An 8989-nucleotide genomic window follows, 5' to 3' on the forward strand; every position below is an offset into this window, starting at 1 on the left:
TTTTGCTTATATGGTTGTAGCCGTAGGAATACCCAATCACCTACATCAAAACTTCTTTCACTGCGATGTTGATCTGCCTGTTGTTTCATTCTATTTGTGCCAACACGAGGTTATCCTTTAAGAGTTGGAGGACTTGTTGTTGATGTTCGATGTGATGTTCCACTGCCTGAACCTTAGAATTTTCTCTTAAATATGATGTGATGGATGGTGGTTGATACCCATAAAGTGCCATAAATGGGGTCATTTTTGTTGCTGTATGGAAGGAAGTGTTATACCACCATTCAGCCAGAGGCAACCATTTGACCCATTGTGTCTGTTTATCAGATACAAAGCAACGAAGATATCCTTCCAAACATTTGTTTACTATCTCAGTTTGCCCATCAGATTGAGGATGATAAGATGAGCTATGAGCTAACTGAGTACCAAGACAAGAAAATAATTATGTCCAAAAATTTCCAGTGAAAATGGGATCTCTGTCACTTACAATAATCTTTGGGTTTCCATGTAGCTTTTGAATTGTTTCCATAAATGCAGTAGAAACTGTACTGGCTTTAAATGGATGTGATAATGCACAAAAGTGTGCATACTTGGTAAGTCTGTCAACTACCACCATGATGACACTCTTTCCCTCAGACTTGGGTAAACCTGTGATAAAATCCATTGAAACCTCCTCCCAACGTTGGCTTGGAATGGATAAAGGTTGTAATAGACCCGGTGTCTTAATTGTTTCAACTTTATTTTGTTGGCAAACCAAACATTCGCCACAAACTTTTGAATATCTGATTTAAGGCCATCCCAAAAAAATTCCTTCTTAACCCTGTGGTAAGTTTTTAAAAATCCTGAGTGCCCTCCTAAGGGAGAAGTGTGCAATTCCATAAGAATCTTTTGTTTTAGCTGGGAATTCTTACAGAGGTATAAGCGATCTTTGTACCATAACGAATCATTTTGCCAGCTAAATGTATCAGAAGTACTGGAATCTTGTTGTAGCTTTCGAATAAGTGCCCACACTTCTTCGTCATTCTTCCATTCCTCCCTTGCTTCGTTTATCCAATCTGGTTGGATAATAGAAATGGCACACAACAATGCTTCCACATCCTCATCCTTTCTTGAGAGTGCATCTGCCACCACATTTTGCTTCCCTTTTTTGTAGATGATTTCAAAGTCATAACCCAACATCTTTGTGACCCACTTTTGTTGCTCTTCAGAGGATAATCTTTGTTCTAAAAAGTATTTAAGGCTATCATGATCCGTTTTTACCTTGAAGTGTCTTCCCATTAGGTAGGGTCGCCATTTCTTAAGTGCATGGAGTATTGCCAACATTTCCTTCTCATAAATAGCTTTGCTTAAAAACTTTCCCTTGATTGGACGACTTTCAAAAGCAATGGGTCTTTCATCTTGCATTAGAATAGCACCAATTCCATTTCCTGAAGCATCACATTCCACAATAAAGGTTTTTGTGAAGTCCGGTGTAGCTAAGACCGGTGCTTGGCACATTGCCTCTTTAAGATGTTCAAAGGCCTTTGTTGCTTCCGGAGTCCATGAAAATGAATCTTTCTTCAATAATGTTGTTAGAGGTGCTGCTATTCTCCCATAATTCTTAACAAACTTGCGATAATACCCTGTCAACCCAAGAAATCCTCGCAGATGCTTTATGGATGTGGGATTTTCCATTCCTTAATGGCTTTAATTTTGCTAGGGTCTACCTTAACTCCTTCATGAGATACAATATGACCCAAATATTCCACCTCCTGGACTCCAAAGAAACATTTGGATCTTTTTGCATATAATTGTTTCTCCTCCAATATTTGTAGCACCCTGTCAACATGTTCAACATGATCCTTCCAAGACTTGCTGTAGATTAGTATATCATCAAAAAATACTAACACAAATTTTCTAAGGAATGGTTTGAAAATTGAATTCATCAAACCTTGAAATGTTGAAGGTGCATTGGTAAGGCCAAAAGGCATGACCAAAAATTCATAATGACCCTCATCTTTTCGGAATGTCTTCAATCTTCATTCTGATTTGATGATATCCTGAACGAAGATCCAACTTGGTGAAGTAAATTGATCCATGCAATTCATCCAGTAATTCATCAATGACAGGAATGGGGAACTTATCTTTAATAGTGAGCTTGTTGAGCTCCCTATAATCCGGACACATGCGCCATGATCCATCCTTCTTGTGCACCAATACTACTGGAGCTGAGAAAGAACTTTGACTCGGTTGAATTATACCAGCCTCTAGCATTTCTGCAACCATAGTTCAATTTCACTTTTTGGGACATAGGGATATCTGTAGGGCCTGATGTTTGGAGGAACACTTCCTGGAGTCAGATGAATAGCATGATCATGATCACCATAGATGGGAGATTTTGGGAGTCTCAAATACCTTGCAATGATTGTCCAGGACTTTTTGGAGATCTGGAGAAATAGATGATTCCAATGTGGAAACATCTAGCGAACATAATTGTGCAATTACACCTCTTTGCTCCTTTTTTAGAAGCTTTGTCATGCCATTAGAGTTGATTATCTTTCCTGGTTTCCTACAATACCCCTTAATCAACTTCCTTTCCTTTCGTAGAAAATTTGATGAAAAATTCTTGAAATTAAAAGCTATTGTACCCAAGGATTGTAGCCATTGGACTCCTAGTACACATCAACCTCCCATTGGAATGGAAAGCATTGGGCTAGTCAATACATATTCTCCCATGGATAGCTTGATATTATGGCACTTTCTAGAGCAATTTATTGTTCCTCCATTTGCAATCATCACTTGACACTTGGTGCTGGATATCGGAAGCAATTCAATTCTTTTGCTACCCTACAATGAATAAAATTGTGGGTGCTTCCTGAATCAATCAACACTATTACTTTTTTCTTCTTGATTTGTCCTTCTATCTTGATGGTTTGAGGAGTGGTAATTCCCACCAATGCATTACAAGATATGGTGGATTTATTTGTTCTTCATCTAGGCTTTGTTCCTGGAGTATATCCTCTTCTTTTGACCTTTCTTGCTCCTTTTTTCTTCCTCTTCACAATCTATGTAGAATAATTTCTTCTCAGCACACTTATGACTTTTTGTGTATTTGCTATCACAATTGTAACAAAGCCCTTTTGCTCTTTTTTCTTCCAATTTTTGTGGTGTCAACCTTGTAGGTTGTGGAAGACTAGGGGCAACAACACTTCCGTCTTTATAGTTGTGAGTGGTATGCTTCCTAGTTGCCATAATTTTGCTTTCCATTTTTCTTGCTAACTGAATGCCTTCTCTAATGAATCAGGTTCCCAAAGGCGAAACATCATGTTGGATATTATCCTTTAAAGACCCTATGAACACATCAATCCTATGCTCCTCTGGAATATCTTTTACCCTTATGTTCAATTTTTGGAACTCCTCAATGTGCTCCATTATTGAACCCTTTTGTTTGAGACTTATCAATTGGCTAAAAAAAGTGTTGCTTTTTGTATCCTCATAATGTGCTATCAATTCTTTCGTAAAAATTGCCCAAGTGATAAATTGTTTACAGAACAAAGCCATTGATACCATACAAACTGATTTGGTTCCAAATATACGGTTGCCATACGTACCTTTTGTGTGTTTTGCACATTATTGAGATCGAAGAATTGCTCCATCTGTAATATCCATGTGCGGGATCCTTGCCATCAAACTTCCTCATATCGATTTTTGGAATATGGTGATTCTTCGATCCAACATTAGCATCTATGGAATCATGATTAACATTTCTTTTGTTCTCATCATGAGTTTCTTTTACTACCTTTTCACCATTAGTAAGTATTTCTTGTAGAAAATTTGTCAAATCTGTCTTCAAATCTGTCATGCCTATCTTCAAATTTGTGTTCAAATCTATCTTCAAAATTTCCATCTTAGCTTCCATGCCATTCATCTTAGCTTCCATGCCATTTATCTTAGCTTCTGTTAACTTTGTGAGCGTGACATTTGTTGCACTTGTTCTTGTAATTTTGATATATCATGTAGCATTTCTTCCTCTTCTTCATGTGTCATGCTAGAGCTTTCAGGTTCCTTACTAGGTGTTTGCATTTTATTTCCTCGGGGCATCAGTTACCGATAATAATGCTCTACTATGCCCTTTGAATTCCTTCAAAATAAATTTTCAAACCAAGCTTAAGCAAAAATTTAAAAAAATCTACACACCTTTTTTCACTTTGTAGGAGCTCGATATTGCCTCTGAGTATCTCTGTACTTTCCAATCATCTAGTTCTGAATTTGTGACTTGTAGTAGCTCTCTGTGTCCTCTTTCCAATGCCACCAGTCTGATCCAAATTGGATTCTCCAAGAAAGAGTTATGCACAATCTCCCAAGATGACCTGATTATAGACCTTTCCAAAAGAGCGAACTTGTATGAAGTGCCACATGTACAATTTTCGATCTTTGGTTCTGAAAAAGATATACAAGAAACTATAGTCCGTCCTCTTTCTGTACCTTCTTACAAAATTTCAATCTGATTCCCAGAGAGAAAGTTATGACGATTTTCCCAGGTCACCATTTTTGAATGTAATTCAGGAGTCTGCAAAAGGACCAACTTCCTCAGACCATATCTCCGCAAATATCGCGCGAAAAGCTCTGAAATTCAGACCCAAGGTTAAACGCGATTTCTTCTCAAATGGGTTTTTTTTGTGACTTCTGAAACGTCACAAAAGAAAATTTATAGCGAAAATTCCACGATGACCTGTTTGGATCAACGAAACCCTAGAATCCAAAGCTCTGATACCAAATGTTATGAAACCAGCTCAAGAAAAGATAGAAAAGATAGATCAACGCCTTAGAATTCAGCCTCTTCGAGGGGGAAACCTCCTTTACATTACATAAATGAACAGTTCTTGGATGATTCAAATGACAAAACCTCCTTTCTATATATAAGAGTCTTAAAGAGTCACAATATAATCAGCCGACCTAACAATAATAATATAAAGCCGCAAAAATAACAATAGAGGGATTCTATGGGGCACAGAAATAAAAATATGGGGGTAATAAGGCACAACAATATAAATAAGGGGTATAACTACAATAGTAATGGGGTAATCACTAGTATTATAGGGACCCAACAGTCACTTGGAGGCACTTTGGGCTAGAGGAAGCCATATGGGAGATCACTAATCATATGCAACCAACATATCCATTTTTGTTTGCTGGCTAAAACAATGAAAATAATTTTGTGAATGATTGTATAGAGTTGTGTATATAAATCTCATAGTGATTTTGTGCTTGGTTTAAATCACGTTTTTAAATGTGTTCATATGTATAACACCAAGGACGGTGTTTCTCCAAGGGGGTGGGGTTTGTGATAGCTCATTTTTTCAATCCCCTCTTGTAAAAAATTGTAAATATTTTTGTAATTATTATTGTGAAATGTAATTATAGTGAACTTGTTGAGGAAAAGGGACACAAATTTTAGAGGTTGGGTTGAGGAGGTAGCTTGGGGAAGTGGAGGAAGTAGCCATTTAATGAAAATCATGGGGCTGACTCATTCTATATTGTAAGGAGTGATTGAGAAATTAATTATTGTTGGAAGAAATGTATGGACTTCTCTAGGAAGCAGGGCGAGCACATACTTCGTTGGGAAGAGTTATCAAGGGGAGGATTACACAGGTTATGGAAACAGAGGAATAAATTAGAGAAAAAAATGAATTCGAACCTGAAGAGGGGGAACACACTTGTAATGAAATATTTTACAATACACAACTTCTCAAAAAGGAAAATAATGTAAAAAATTTGTGTGGACGAATTAGTGTGACAACAGTAAGCACACGATTCTCTAGCGAGATTTCTATAGGAGGATTCTTAGATTTAAGAAAAGGAAGAGTGTTCAGTGGATTTCTCTTGGGTGAAGATCTGAGGCTCTTTGGATTCATGATTTGGGTGGAGACCTTGTCACTTTGGATTCATGGTAAAATATTATCAATGATGGCTTCCCATACTTGGTTTCCAAGCCAACCATTGCACTCAGTGAACTTTGGATTCCCAGTTTGGGTGGGGTCACTTAAGAATTGTTGCTTGGGTTACAAGGGGGGAGATGGTGACATCTCTAGAGTCCCTGGCTTTATGAGGGTGGAGATGATGATATCTTTGGATTCCCTAGTGTGGTGAGGAGTTATGGTTATTTTCGTGAAGCACCCCTCTTTAAAGTCTGAATCTGGCTCAGGGGTGGATGATTGCAAGGAAGGTTGTGGTGTAATCATACTAAGGTTGGGAGGAGATTTATTGATTTGTAAACTATCATGGATATTCCATTGGATAGTTCGTCACAACAGATCTAATAAAATTAAACTTAAAAGTTCCAAAACATATGCTACTACAATTTTATATCTCTTTAGATTTATAAATATGTAGATTTGTGTTGTAGCGGCTACAACCACCCTCCAAAATTTTTCCTTAGCCTGCTTTGGAGCCTCCCTACCAACCTTGCACAACACTTTTTCTTTCTTCGTCAACTACTCAAGCTTCAGTGCTTTCCTCGCACAAAGGCAACTTGTTGAACACAGTTGACCCATTCCCCTCACAGGCTGCTTACCTGGACTTGGTCCAGCTGCAGGCTGAGCAACTTCCCCTTGAATTGTGCATTCCTAGAGGGCAACCAACTTTTCCCTCCATGAATTACGCAATTCCCTCTGATAGCCTACTGGTCTTCTGGATTTCGCAATCCTGCCAGGAAACCCTCCAGCAGGAATTGTGCAACTTTTCCAAACAACAGGCAGTTCAGCCCAGGATTTGCACAAATCTGGGTAGAAATCAGCTATTGGGACCATAAATTGTGCAATCCCCTTAGGCAGTTAGCCCAGCTTACAGTCAAGAATGTGCATTTTTCCCAAGCAGTTGAGCATTAGCATGCATGGACAATTTGGTTGACCAGTTCCACCCGGAACGAGGAAACTTGACTTGCATGCATGCATGAGTTCATCTTCCTGGAATAACAAGAGGCAACACACAAAAGGTATCCCATGGTTCAGGGAGCTATTTTTAGCAACCAGGTGTTACATGCAAAGTTGTTTTAGAAGTTTCCCTCCAAGTGTCGCTTTTTCCTAGATTTGTGGCATGCACGTCTTGAGACCAAACTTATTTATTCGACGCATCAGAGCTCATTCATTCACATCGATGTTGGAGCTCTAACATCCCATAACATATCTAGGACTCTTCGACACATCTGGCTTAGCTATTCATGGGTAAGTGGCCTCAACTTGTCTTTTTCAGCATTTCTGTCGCTTTTTGTGTATTCGCTTGTGTGACTGTTGTTTGCTTGATTTCTTTGAACACCTATTGTCATTTACATATATTCTAGCTTGTCCTAGCTTTGTTTCGATTTTCGTTGCTATCTCACTGTTGTCACATGCATGAAACTGTTTTGCACGGACGTTTGCCCAACCAGTGAACGGCCTCACCCACATGCATGTTGATCTGTTTGCTCAATCTTCCATTCATGTTTTGCATGCACTGTTTATCACTTCTGCTATCACTTAGTGTCACCATGCATTTCATCGACTTACTTGCTTTCAGTTGCCCATCGGCGAGTTGGGCCAACCTTGACCCAGTCTCTACCTTCACCAAGGCTTCATTGCGCAAGCTGGAGAAGGAAGGCTCACCTTCCTCTCCAAATTTGCGCATTCTGGCCCAACACTGACCTCCTGGACTGAATTTCACATTTTTGGAGGTCAGTGGCTGCTTGGCCCAAAAAATTGCGCAAACTGTCCTTGGGCCAACAGTCTGTCCCAGCTGGAATCGCGCATTGCGCAATCCCAGCAACCAACTGCCCAACTAAATTGCACATTTTGTAGATCCAACAACTAGTTCAGCCCCCCAGTCAGTCCAAACTGCCTTTTGCGCAGTTCTGGCAGCTAGTCACTCAGCCTCCCAGTGAAATTTGCACAATCTTTCTCATCAATTCCCCAGGTATGTGTTGTGACCTTCCCCATATTTGCTTTGTTTTCACTGACATATTTCTTGCCATGCATGCTGCTTGTTTCTAGATCTTTCAGGTGTTCATCTGTCTCAATGGCTTCCAAGAGAACAGGATCCCAGGACACTAATGGTGTTGCAGTTGGAATAACAGTTGAACATATGTCCTCTAGCATGCCAATCTATGAAGATACGAAGTTGTATCTAGACAAGGACATCAAACTGAAGTGGCAAGAGGTGAATGAAACATTCACAGGTACTTTTGGGGAAGACCTTGAAGACCGTCAGGTGTATGTGAACATTCATAAGTCCGGCCTGTACCGGATTGCATGCAGATACCTCGCGTTCCCATGTGCGGATATGATTCATTGGATCATCTCTCACACTGACCCCGAGACGATGACCTTGAGCAGTGTTAGTGGGACGAAGCTTGCAACCTTCTAGGCACGAGACTACGATGAGATGTATCAGATGGATGAGCCCATGACTGTCATGACCCCTCCATTCAGCTTGCCCAATAGTAGAGGCCACTCTAGAGATATTCTGAAGGATTGGGTAAAGGAGCCAACTCGTTTCAAGATGACCCCTAACCAGATCTATAAGACAAAGATATTGAGGAAGGCATACCAATACTTGGTCATATTCGCATGTCGACTAAGTGGCCAAGCAAGCACTGAGACCTTCCCTCAAAGTTGGGTGGTCGCGCTGGACCAATTGGCTAGAGAAGGAAGACCATGCAACTAGTTTGGCATACTGGCTCATCAGCTGAAGGAGCAAGTCACGAAGGCTCGACAGTCGCCCGAAGGCATGCATGTAGAGATTTATATGTCCACCTACATTCTAGATGCAGTTTGTGCCTGACATGAGTTCTCGGGCTTAGAGTGGGCATGGTCACCGACGGAGACTGTTATGAGCACATATTTCAAGCTATTCTCTGAGTGCAGCTTCAGAGGAGTGATCAAATGGTTTTTTGACCATCTTGTCACCGTGATGTACAGGTTGATATTCGAACAGGATCCACCTTGCATGTCAAAAGAAGCGATGAAGGAATTGTTAGGCA

Source organism: Pinus tabuliformis, chromosome 2_2 (assembly GCF_031772625.1).
Source record: "Pinus tabuliformis cultivar Carrire ecotype Pingquan chromosome 2_2, CPIR1, whole genome shotgun sequence".
Taxonomy (NCBI): domain Eukaryota; kingdom Viridiplantae; phylum Streptophyta; class Pinopsida; order Pinales; family Pinaceae; genus Pinus; species Pinus tabuliformis.